The sequence below is a fragment of the Juglans regia genome, chromosome 5 (genome assembly GCF_001411555.2).
Source record: "Juglans regia cultivar Chandler chromosome 5, Walnut 2.0, whole genome shotgun sequence".
NCBI classification, from domain to species: domain Eukaryota; kingdom Viridiplantae; phylum Streptophyta; class Magnoliopsida; order Fagales; family Juglandaceae; genus Juglans; species Juglans regia.
The window spans coordinates 16,463,514-16,477,503 of record NC_049905.1 but is presented as its reverse complement, the minus strand read 5'-3'; positions in this window follow the sequence as shown (position 1 = coordinate 16,477,503).

The following is a 13,990-nucleotide window of genomic DNA, read 5'->3' as shown; positions in this document are numbered from 1 at the left end:
AAAATAATAATGGTCATCATATGAATCACTATAATTAAGCATAAAGTCTAAGACATTCCACAAAGTCTGTCAAAATACTTGTTCTTTCCTTATTCCTTATTTTTCTCCCGAAACCAAAATTTGAAGTTAGAAGAGGATGCATGTTGGCACAAGTCAGTGCTGGCATAGTCTATATGGACACATGGTGTAACTCTCACTCTATCACAGAATGTGAAATCATTAGAGACTGGTAGTTATATAAACAATTTTAATGATATAATATAATGTGATAACGTGGATCAGAATTGTAATCTAATATAAAACAATTTTAGCCATAATTTTGGCTATGGATATCAAAGTCGTTGTAACACCCGGACCCAATCAAGCTCAATTCTTTTATTTATTTATTTATTTTGTTTCAGTTTATTTATTTATTTTTTTTCCACACGTTAACTTCCCCGCATGTTTTATTTTTTTTCTTTCCGTCTATATTTTTTTTTTCTCACCCCTAAGTTTTCCCTCTCGTCCACAGCAATGCATGATCTTGCACGTCTCTAGTGTTTTTTTTGTGTCCACTCCATGCACACACACAACTCTATTTTCAGCTCTCTCCACATGCACGTCTCCCTCTTATCTCTAGGGTTTCACCTCACATATATATAGACACACATATGTTATCCCATGCTATTAGAAACTACCCAAACACTTGTTGCCGCACCACCTTAGAATCGCAAGCCCTAGCCTCCATCCCCTCGGTTTCATGCACTCCCATACCGAGAGTCACCCCACGTAAGCCAGCCCTCCATCGTCCATACTGCTGCCACCAGTGCACCCCCTCGTAAGCCTTTGATCAACCAACCCATCTCCACCGTGCACCGCCCAGAACTCTCACTGGTCCCATACAAATCGATGCAATCGTGCACGCATTGCATCTCCACGGATCACAACTCCACCTTGCCATGCGTCACCTCCACTTGACCATCACCGGAAGTCCAGCTCCTCCGCCGTACACCACTGCACCACCACCAGAGTGTCGAGAACAACCATCTCTGGAGTGAACTGAAACTCCTCTGTTTTGGGTCTGAAAAACAGAGCATTTGATTGCTCCTCCAAGCACGGTAGTTTCGCACTACCAACCCTTTCGGGCGTCTCCTCTGCGATGCAAAGGGAACCCATAGTCTAGCATCTCAGCCATGCCTAGCCGTGCCACCGTCGATAGCCACCCAGGCCAGCGCCGCGCGTAAGTCTCTCGGTAAGGAGCCCTCCGTCTCCGTCTACTTCTCCTTCTCGATGCTCTCATACCTCTCTCTCTCACTCGTCATTTTTTTCCTCTCTCAGTGCTCCGCCCCCGGGATAGCCCCCTTCATCTCCGCACCAGACGCAACTCCTCCATTCACGGTGAGCTACCTCTACCTACCTCACGCCAAACTCCATTCCTTCCACTAATCTCTCTTTCTGCCCCACGAGCTTAGCCACCCTTTCTCTATCATAACCAGCGCCCTCACCACCGTAGACAACCGCCCAACTCGCCGCCCGTCGAGTTCTCAATCTCTTAGTGAGCCTCTGCCTCACAAACCATTGTTTTGATTCTACGTAGCATGAGTTTTTTTTTTTTTTTTTCCAGGTAGTTTTGTTAATATGAGTTTACGTAACTTGGTAATGTGTCGTTTAATTAAATAAAATTACATTAATACCCTTTGCTACATATTATTTAGATATGGAATTACAGTTTTGCCCTTATTGTTAGATGGTTTCAATTTGAAATTTATTTATATTAAATCTGTTTTTACAAGGTTTATGTGAGATGTATAAGAAATTTTATAGAAAATAAATAGGATTTTCAAACTGTACTATTGGTAGCAAATTATTTTAGTAATTGTGTAATTTTATTTTTAAACATTTAAATTATGATTAAAGCTATTTGTTTATTATTATTTAATGAAATTTTTACTTGTACTTACCTTAAATGTTGAGTATTATCAAAGAAATTTAGAGAATGAGGATATTTAAGGTTATGAAATTTTAGGTTTTGAGGAATTAAATAGGTTATTTTAAAAGCTTAGGATTAAATATTGAAATATGAGATTAATTGAAAATTTATGAGAATTACGTGATTATTTTATAGGTGATGATTAATTATTGTTCAAAATCTTTGAGGAATTTCGAAAAATCTAAGTAGTTCAGGTAAGCGGGGTTCCTATACTAGACTTTGCATTAAAATAAAATGAGCTGAGGATGATTTTTGGAAAATATACATATTTGGTTATGAAAATAAATTTGAACTACCTCAGTTATTTGTTTTGCATTACTCATGAGATTCTATTTAAGAAGAAAGTATTTTCTGTCATGGCTGGTGTAGACATGAGCTTATTTTTGACATTTTGTTTCTGAACTTTGAAAAAGAGAGTGAATATGAAATTTTGTGTATAAATTATGAAATGTGATATGATTGTGTTCTGTTTTGAAGATTTTCTGTACTCTGATATGATATGATGTGATTTCTGAAAACCTCTAGCATAACATTCTATTTCTGTTTCTGTTCCGTTCTGACCTCACCACGGGTGTAAAACTGTGGCCTTTATTTGGGTTGGTACCAACTTTTCTGCTTCTGGTGCACCCACTTTGAGAACAAAGTGGTTTTCTGCGTGGTCTTTCCTATGTGCACACCCGGGGCTTCGAGAGTGAATAAGGGGAAGATTCACATTCTGTTTATGCTCAGTTAGCTACCGGGATTTGCACAGCCCTACCACGGGGGTTAAACATGGTATTTGTTCTAATATGATAAGATAAGATGTAATGTTTCAGCTTATGCTATGCCAAAGGGATTTTGAGAATGAACATTTTCGAACTTTCGCTCTGATATTTTTATAACTTGCTCTGACGCTGCGTTTTGAAAACAATATTCTGATTCTGCATTTTGAAATAAAATATTTTGTTCTGCATTCTGAACTCTGTAAATGTTCATGTTTACACACTAGTATATGTCCTCTCCTTACTGAGTTGTTGATAACTCACCCCTTATCTCCAATAATTTTTCAGATAATTTTGATGGTTCAGCTAGAGAAGAAGAGTATGAGGTTTTAGCAAGGTGTGATGTCCGTAACGGAATAAGTGTCCGAGGGAACGGGGCATTACAGTCATGCATATGACCCCAATGCCTAATGGTCCCCGTTTTGACCCCGACATATATAAGCCGTTTTACCCACAGAACCATCAATTTAACTTATGTTTTTCCTTTTATGGAAATGTTTCGCTATCACCTTTAGAGATAACTTTTATTCCGGTGTAGGCTAGATTTTTTACAAGATCTTTATTTTGTTATGTATTTTAATTCAATGCAATATTTAGAGTTTTGTCTTTTAAGGAAAAATTCTCAAAATCTCAAATCTCCTTAGCTATTTTTGCCTGACTTGTGGTTTTAGAATCAGTTTTTTACTTTTATGGATAAACATTACTCTTAGAGTAGTTTTCTATCTGTTTTGTAACATTTTTCAATTTCAATCCCTAGTTTCTATTGATTTTCTAGCCTTTCTTTATTATGTCCGGCGTCACTGATCCTCACCATTAAGCAATAAAAGATCCTTCTTAAAGCAATATATTGAATACCAATATATTTGAACAGAACGACTATTAAAGATATGCCATATATTTGAAACCGATGCAGAAGTTCGAGTTGTTGGCCAATAATAGATTTTACTATGTGGTTTCGTTCATCTTTTCATTATGTTCTTACGTTTTCCCAATAGAAGCAAAAATGATGATAGGATGTCATTAATTAGGCAACTAATTAGGTTTCGTTCATATTTGAACAAAAAACTAATGTTCCTAGTGGAGGGATGGACGTCCTTCAAAATCAATATATATACACAAGAGTATTGTCCCATTACATAGAGCTAATGATAGTACTGGTGCGTAGCTGATCATTGTGAGCTCTTCATTCCTTAGAATTATTAATTTATTAACTTTTAAGGATGTCTATAAATTAATTGATATTATAAAATATAAGACGAAACATTATAGAAGAAAGAATACAAAAGTGTTCCGAGCTTATAAAATTACTTGTCTAATATTTAATAACATGCCCATTCAAAGTAGTTTAAACTTAAATGGTATATACGACTCATCATATAAAGAAAGCTCCTATATTTCAAGAACTATGCAAGCTCCATATCTTTCTCATAAAGAATTTGTAGAGATTTTTTAGCCCGACCAGTCATGTTCTTTACTATAACTTATAAATAAGTTTGAAGACACATAAATCCCTTTACTATCTTTCTTCAAGGAGTATGCCAACCAAGAAAATAGGAAAATGTCTATGCAAACATTTAGATTGCAGAAATTGTTTCCATACATAAGGTAGGACGAGAAAACAAGTGCTGATGAACTTGGCAGAGTTTTGTTCAGAGATCTAAATGCAATTCCCCGACAATGATCATATGACCATTACCTAAAATCTAGCTAGCTTGTAGTTGTCAAGGTTTTTAGTAGGATCTTGTTAGCAATCCAAAGATCATTGTTTAAGGAATGTCATTGCTGAATCACTTTAATCAGCATGTTTCCACAGTTTTTTGTATTCATTCATTGCACATAGGTAGAATAACTCATGGGATTTGATGTTTTCTTTCTTTGGTAATAATATAAAAGTTAACTTCCTTTTAAAAAGGTGGATGCATTAAAGGTTAAGAAAGTAAACATTTAGTACTCCAAGAACAATGTCCTAAGGCAACAAGTTAAAAAAGGGGCTAATTTGTTAATGATATTTGTTTTGTCATCATAGTCATACAGTTTTGATAGTAAAAAGAAAAACATAAGGATCAATATTCTCTTTAATTCTCTATTGGTAATTATTAATAAAAACTAATTAAGGATCAAGATCATCTTTTATTTTCTATTAAATTGAATGGTCTATGAAAATGCAGTGGTTCTACCAATCACTACACCTAGAGGGGGGGTGAATAGGTGTAATTCAATTTTGATGGTCTTCTCAAAACTATAGTCAAACAAACAATTAATCAATGAATCAAATAACACAAATAATCAACACAATGATTTTGGTCATAAAGTGGAAACTCATTTGAAGAATGTCTTCAAATTCTAAAACCACTCCGGGTGTAAGACACCACCTAAAATTCACTATAGAAAAAAGTTTGTTACAACCAATTTAGAGACACTCACAAAACCTTTGTAGTAGCTAAACTTGGCTTGCAACACCACAAGTGACCCACTCGATCTCTACAAGCATGTAGTGCTGAAACTCCGACCTTTCTATAGCTTCCCACGAGAACCTCTCAATCTCTACATCAATAGTAGCTCCGGACTCTTCTGGCCAATGAACACGTCCACTTCAATGGACTTAAATAAGGTTTGATCTTGAGTGTGGTGTGGTGGAGATGTGTTTGTCCAAGAGAGATTCACAATGTAGAGAAAAGTTTCTCTCTATGGCTCTTGGACGCAACTAGGGTTTTTGCTCTGTTTCTACACACCGAAGAACATAAATAAATTGTTCTATATATAGTCCCTGTTGATCATGACGCTTAAAACCCTGAATTTTAAGTTGTCTTGAACATTGGCTCGAGCTCAAGTCGAGCGCACGTTGTCTTTCAGAAACTGCTCGAGCGACACGTCGAGCGCACATCTAGTGAACCTCTTTGGAAGAGTTCTGCTTGAGCACTACGTCAAGCACACATCAAGCGAACCTCTCTAGAAGAGTTCCACTCGAGTGCTACGTCGAGCGCATATCGAGCGAACCTCTCTAGAAGAGTTCTACTCGAGCCGTGTTGAGCACACTTCAATCCTTTCCATGTTACTCTGCTTCAACACTTGTTACATCATAATTTTACACAGGTTTTCACACGAATATGCGAACCAACTAATTTTTTCCTCAACAATCTCCCCCTTTGGCATTTATGTGACAACCTCTAACATATACATAGGACCTAATCTTGACACACCCCAAATAGGATTCCCATGATTTAGGCATAGTGTTGAACACGTTGAGATATTTCTGCAAACACTTAGCAAACGGTTAAATGTACCAACAAAAAAATGCAAGAAATATTCTCATAAGTATAAACAATGTTTGTTCGCAAATTACAAACTAGAATACATGTATAGACATGACAAGCACAATTTTCATAAAAAAACTTTTCATTAAGCAAATTGAGTTCAATTTAGGGGTGGGCAGCGGGGCCCCGCCCCCGCTGCCCCGGCCCGTTTCCGCCCCGCACCCGTGCGGCGGGGCGGACCACCCCGTCTGCCAGATGCGAGGGCGGGGTCACCCGCCCCGCATCTGGGGCTCTATCCGGGGGCGGGTGCGGGATGGGGGTCACACCCGCCCCGCCCCGCATCTGTGTTTTTATATATATATATATATATATAAAAACTACGCATGAAACGACGTCGTTTCATGCGTAGGTTTTTTTTTTTAAAACCTAGGCATGAAACGACGTTGAGCACACATCGAGCGAACCTCTCTAGAAGAGTTCTGCTCAAGCATTACATCGAGTGCATATCGAGCGAACCTCTCTGGAAGGGTTCTGCTCGAGCGCTACATCATGCACACATCGAGCGAACCCCTCTAGAAGAGTTCTGCTCGAGTCGTGTTGAGCACACTTTAATCCTTTTCATGTTACACCACTTCAACACTTGTTGCAACATAATTTTACACAGGTTTCACAAGAATATTCCAACAAACTAATTTTTCCCTCAACACTCTAGTTTGAAGAGAGAGATACAATATCAAATGCCCATCTAAGGTCATTTATCTTGTTTTTCACATGTTGATACTAAAGATTCCTGAAAAATGGAAAGAAATAGAAGAATATTCATTCCCAAACATTAGAGTAACGTTCCTATGGATAATTGAGATCTATGGGGTTACGTCCAAAAATTAAGAAGGACTGCATAAAACCCAACAATAATTTTCTATTTTTTGGTAAGTAAATCACATTACCAGAGGAAGTGAAAAGCAAATCTAAATATCAGATGGTGTTAAGGGACGACAGAAACAAGTGCAAAGATTATCTCCACGACTCCCAACAATCCCTTCATCAATTATAAGAACTACCAAAGAAACATCTCGTCCAATTCATTTACATTTTTATAAAATCTCCATTCGTCTTCATCAATTATAAACTCTTCATCCTCCTATAGACCCAAGCAGAAAACTTAAATCTTACCTCAAGAGAAGAGAGAAAGAGAGAGAATGCACCTCTGTGATAACCTCTACGATTGGCAACGGTGAAGAGAGTGTTTTCGTCTTCGACAGTGTAGTGTTTTTTGGTTTCGACAAATTCGACGAGTTGATTTGTACGACATCATGGTTCTACTTTATATGAATTTAAAGCTTTTAGAGAGATCAAGACACAACAGGTTAGAAGAACTCAAATTTCAATGTCAAAACGAATTTTTGCGAAGGCCTTATAGTAGACTTTGCAAACTCAGTCAATATCTGACTATAAAAATATACCAAGACCCAAAAGGCAAATGGTGATCATGTCTTGGCATGGAGAATCATGGTTGGGCCTTGGCCCTCAAAGCTGAGGAGACTCATGGGAGACCCACGATTTGACCTTAGTCTGTGGCGTGAGAAACCCACATCTAAGGGCGTGGGTTCTGTCGAGAGAGACCCATGACCTAGTTGGTTTGGAAGAACATAGCTCATGGGCATGGGTCTTGAATTTCAAGGCCGGAAAGAGAGGAGCAGAAGAGAAAATTAAGTTGTCCTATGTTATTCCTTACATAGCACTGCTCACTCGACCCAAAATTGAGGATTCCAACCCGACTCGAAAATATAAACTATTTTCGGTCCGAATATCCATGACTGAATTCCATCCTGAATCCTATACATAACAAAATCGGGTTTTCCAACCCAACCTGATTCTTCTTCTTCATATGTGAATTTTAATTTTTTAAAGTATAAATATCTTGAATTATTTACCAAGAGCCCCCTATAGATCACCACACTAGCATCACTTTGTTGATATAGGGCCAAAAATATTATATAGAAAATTCTTTTTCTTTGGGAGGCAGATTTTTTTAATGGAAATTAATAGGGGAGAAAAAGAAATAGAAGACAAAGTGAGCATACAAAGAGATTTTTACAGTTATTGGAATGTCAAAAGAGGATAGAATGGGACCCTAGATCAAATTATTATGCTGCTTAAAAGTGAGGTGATGAGTGTTTGGGTCCTTTTCTTTCCATTCAGAAGTATTTAACCATATGTTGGCTGAAATATTCTGGGTTCCTTTCTTGCCATTTAGGAGAATTTAGCCATCTGAGCACCTAGTACTTGGTATAGCATATTGATGAGAATGAAACTAAACTGTAGGAGTGAGTAGAATCTTCACATGTATTTGGCCTCTGTTTGAAAATTGAAACCCAAGATGATTTGTTGTATTTTTTCTTGCATCTCGCCTCTTCTTGTGTTAGCATACTATTCAAAGCACCATGATGATGTGTTTGCAAAAATGCATTCTAAGCATACCCTCCAATAGGAAAGAGAAAAGAAGCTTGTGTTCAATAGAAAGTTCGTTTGATATGTCGCTAGAGCGAACCTTAGACAGAGATTTCACTCAACACTCAGTCGATAAGAAAGATGCAGATGCAAATGTAATGTGACAAAACCAATTACAAAGTTGTGCTAGCCCTTACAATACTTCAAATGGACAAAAAATGGAGAAATACAATGATCTAGCTAGGTACAACACACATTACAACATCGACAGTAAGCAATTACAAAGGGTGGTTGGAAATTAGATGGGGTCCTTATTTTGCACATCCATCCGTCAAGTTTCATTGGCATGTGTTGGAACAATAGGAAAATTTTGCACATAAAACAACATGAATCACTACTATAATGATCTTTTAGCTTCAGAGTCCCGACAAATACTAGAGAATTTGTAGAGCATGCATGTTTAAAATTCTACCTTTTAGTTGCTTCATTGCTAATCCAAAGAAAATTTATTGATTATTGGCCTCACTTTTGGTGGAGAAAACCATATAAACAACCTGCCAAAGAACAAATAACGCCCAAGCAAACAGAACTACCATAAACCATTATCAACAATGTAAAACCGGCAACCTCAATTTATCCATTCTCAGCAACCCTTTAACCTGTAGAGCAAGAGAGTTCCTATCAAACCAGGACAGAGAAGTCCCTGCTGCACCCATCTTGGAAAGTCTATTAGCTACAAAATTTCCCTTCTCAGAAAACATGCTGCACCGAGAAAGATATAGTAGAAAGAATCTGCTAAATCTCCTCCCAAAATTCTTCTAAGTACCACAACCCACATTTCTTCTGCTTTAGCCAATTCACAATGATTAGTGAGTCCAGTTCCAGTTCCAACCTTCCAATTCCCATTATCTTGCATTTTCGAATTCCATGTAATAGAGCATATAACTTAGCCGAATTATTAGTTCCATCAAGAATTTTCTCTAGAAAAGCCACCACAACTTCCCCACAATCATTCCAAACTACCCCACCCACACCCGAGACCCCTGGATTCCCCAACAATAGCCATTTGTGTTCAGCTTGCAACATCGTCTAGACGGGCAATTCCACTGCACCACTCTAGCTTTACTTGGTTTTCTCCATTTCATAGGCACATTCAGTTCTTTCAAAATAATTTCATCAGCTTTAGAAAAGCTATTGGCACCCTTTTGCTTCAAAGCTACCTAAGCAATCCAATATTTTACTCTCCGCCAAACAGTTTCCTACGACTCCACCTTACCCTCCATTCTCGCCGTGCACCTCCACAACCACAATTGCCAGCACAAAATACACGGGAGTAGATTAAAGCTCCTTGAACCAGATTAAAGCTCTTTCTTTCCAACCTCTTGACTGCATAAATGGAATGCCCATCAATGCTGAAAGCCTTTTCCAAAAGTCATGAGCTACCTAACCTAAAGCAAGAACATGGTTTAAATCTTCAAAGGCACCATTACTACATCATTCACACTTTGATACTAAATTTATTCCAACCCTCCTTACCTTGTCATCCATAGATAATGCATTTTTCATATCCGACCACATAGTAATCGAAATGTTCTTCGGAAGCACTGAATGCAAAATCCATGCTGCCCACTGGAAGGATGGATGCTTCACACGCAATGCTTCCCATGCAGACTTAGTAGAAAATTCCCCATTTGAGTTTTCTTTCCAAACAAACCAATCTTTACCTTCCTTAGGACTGCCCAGGTGATGAGTAATCTCAACCATTTTTTCTCGCCCTACCAAACCACTCAACAGCTCCTCATTCCACCCTCGTTCCAATCTGCATTCCTTAATCAGGAGATGCAGAGCATCTATTGGATCCGAATTACAACCCAGTAGATAATTCTCCAAAAGGAAGCATTTCCCTCCTTAACTTTCCATCTAGAGAGCTTAAGAACAGCTGAAACACAACTCATCATCATTCACCAAAATCTCAATCCTTTTGCAAGATTCACCAAGGAAATGTGTTTATCTTTAACATATTTAGCCTTGAAAAACTTTGACCATAATGAATTCTCTGTTAAAAGTTTCCAAACAAACTTCATATGGAGAGACTGTTGAACCTCTATCAAACTCCTTAAGCCAAGGCCCCCTTCTTGAACTGGTTTACATAAAACGTCCCATGCCACCTACCTTTTTTTTGGCTTCCCATTCGCAAACCCCCAATAAAAGCTATTGAATTTTTTGTTCAACAAAGAAATAATAGAAATAGGACACCAAATGCATGAAATTAAATATATATCGGAATACTTGAGATCACATGCCATAGGAGAGACAATCTAGCACCTTTAAACAAAACCTTATTTTGCCAACCGACAAGCCTCTCTGTTATACGTCCTACCACTTCATCTAAATCTCGTGCTTTAAGTCTCCCAATAGCATTTGGGACACCTAAATACTTGAATGGGAAATGGCCTTTAGAAAAACCCATAAGTCTAAGCAACACTCTTCTTCGAGACATGGAGATTTTGTGGGAGAAAAAAATTGCAGATTTGCCTGAGTTAACAACTTGATTCGACCATTTTGCATACATCTGAAAAACCTCCTTAATACCATGCAACGACTTCTTCCCCCGTTAGAAAAAATAACTAAATCATCTGCATACAATAAATGTGAGATCAAAAGGGCCCCTTGAGGTAAAGAAAACTTCTCAATGGTACCATCTTCAAAATTTGCCTTTAACAAACGAGATAGGATTTCTTCAACAAGGATAAAAAGATAAGGTGACAATGGGTCTCCTTGTCTCAAGCCTCGCCCACCTTTAAAAAAATCTTTAGTCGTGCCATTCATTACCACCGAATACCAAGGAGAAGAAACACATTGTTTAATCAAATTACACACTTGGACAGAAAATCCAAATGAAGCAAACACATGCATAAGAAATTCCCAGTTGATCCTATCATAAGCTTTTGCAATATCGATCTTGATCATAACATTACCACCTCTTGTTTGTGTTCTTAAGCTGTGTACCAACTCTTGAGTTAAGGTGACATTCTCAAATATGTTTCTACTAGATATAAATGCTCCTTGTTGCAAGGAAATAATGTGAGGAAGCACCAGGGCTAAACGTTGGACTATTAATTTGGAACACACCTTGTATAAAATTGAGCAAAGGCTGATAGGCCTAAACTTATCAAAGTCTGTTGGATTACTCATTTTGGGAACAAGTACCACATAAGAAGAGGAATAATACCTTGGAAGTTTCGAGCCTCAATAAAATTCACAAACTGCCTCCACAACATCCTCCTCAACAATATCCCAACAATCTTTGAAAAAACCTGAGCCAAATCCATTTGGCCTCAGACTGCAACCTTCCGGAATCGAGAACAAAGCTTCCTTTACATCCGCGCTAGTAGGCATTAAACATAAGCTGAAGTTTTCTTCATCCGATATAATTTTCTCGACCCATGGAAATAAATCCGGAAGAGGCCCACTAGGTATAGCCTACAAAAATTCAGAAAAATAATCTACCGTAGCAACATGAATATCCTCTAGAGTCTTCAGCACTCTTCCATTTGATAATGCCATTTCCTTAACCATATTATGCTTTTTAGCTGAAAATTTCCAAAAAAACTGGGCGTTATTCTCCCCTTTAAAATGTATACCTATTGCTTTTACGAACTTTGGTTGAACTTTCGGAGAGTATAGGTCCTAGCCTCATTTTGGTTCGGAGGAAGTGACTTTGGTAGGTGTTGAAGAGGAGTCGACACAATAGTAGTAATTCAAGAGACCTTGGCTTGGAGTTTTTGGTGAGTTGATCAAAGTGTGTAGTCGAGTGGGTTACTCGATGAAATCATGATTGGCAATAGTTATTGTGATTATCTTCAGGAATTAATTGTGACTTGAGGTTACCTAGGAATTTTTTTAATTTTGAGGTTATACTTTCTTTCGGAGATTGAGCATCCATTTGGATGAATTAAGGACATTGTTATTTAACTTGAAGAAAGATTGATGGGATGTCATGTATGGTGTATGATAAGATCTTCGAAGTTGAAGCTTAGGCATCATCGGTGGATAATATGGTCAGGTATGTGAGTTAATAAAACATTAGGATCCAGGGGTGCTTTGCAATGGCTTTTGGTGGATTGAAGATTTGAGCAATATGGCTTGCCTTGAGGTTTAATAGTGATGTGCAATTGAAGGAATTAGTCATGTTAATAGTAGCTTATAGAAGTAGAAATAGGTGGGCGAGTTACCAAGAAGGTTTTGATAATGTTTTGGTGAAGTCAATGGTGGTTTGTAGTGAGTTTAGTCACTGCTAGATTAGATATTGTTCAGAATGTAGGTGATGAGCTTTTGGGTTTAGGTTGTCAGGTAGAAGTTTATAGGCGCTCTTATTGGTTCGCCAGGTTGGTATCGAGCCTTTTAAGGTATGTTCCTTATCGTAGATGAGATGGATGTATTTTGGGTTGAGGTTGCTTATTTTCAATTTGGGATGCTAAGGTGGTTGATATTGGTTTTCTGTCAATGATCATGGATATATTTTATGGAATTTGATTTTGATCAAGGTTGCGGGAGTTAATTAAGGAATTTGAGTTATAACTCTTGGTTTTGGGAAAGAGAGTATTTTTTCTACCAAACTGTGATAAGAGTTTTGGTTAGTAGGAATGGAGCCACCTTGTACTCGATGGTGTTAGTTTTATGAGGACATAAATTTTATGCAGGTGGCGAATATCAGAGGGCGCAGCAGAAGAGTGATATTTTTTGTTGTAGTCAGGAGTTCAGATTGTGCTGATTTTGAGGAATTAGTGGTGACTTGAATTTTGAGAAGATACTTTTAATTGGAGATTAATCATTTGGTTGTGCGAATTTTTTTATTGATGGTTAACTTTGGAAGTGGCTATTAGGTTACCAAAAGTAGAATTCAATAGAGGTTTAGAAATTGTAGCATAGGAGTTGATTGAGGTTGGCACATAGTATTGTAAGGGCTATTGATCATTGGAATTTTCTGGATGTTGTATTAAGGTTCTTGTGGAAAATGAGATTTTAGATAGCATAGTCACCCTAGGAATACTGGGCGTGATGTGTCATTGGGGAACTAATACGAGTATGCTGGATATCGCCATGTTTATTAAGGAATGTGCCACGTGCTATCAAGTGAAGGCTGAGCATCAAAGACATGCTGGTAGACTTCAACCTCTCCCTATTCCTGAGTGGAAGTGGGATGATATTTCTATGGATTTTGTTGTGGGTTTGCCGAGGAATCCTAGTGGGAAGAACTCAATTTGGGTGATTGTTGATCGGTTGACCAAGAGTGCCCATTTATTGCCTATTAATAATACCGACTCTTTGGGTAAGTTGACTTGGTTGTATGTCTTGGAGACAATGCGTTTGCCAGAGTACCCAAGAGTATTGTGTCAGATTGAGACCCGCGGTTCATGTCCCATTTTTGGAAAAGTTCATGATGTGTTCCATGTGTCATTGTTGAAGAAGAGTTTTGGACATCAAGAGCCACGTTTTGTTGACCCTGAACGCATTCAACTTCAGTCTAACCTTACTTATGAAGTTGCTCCGAT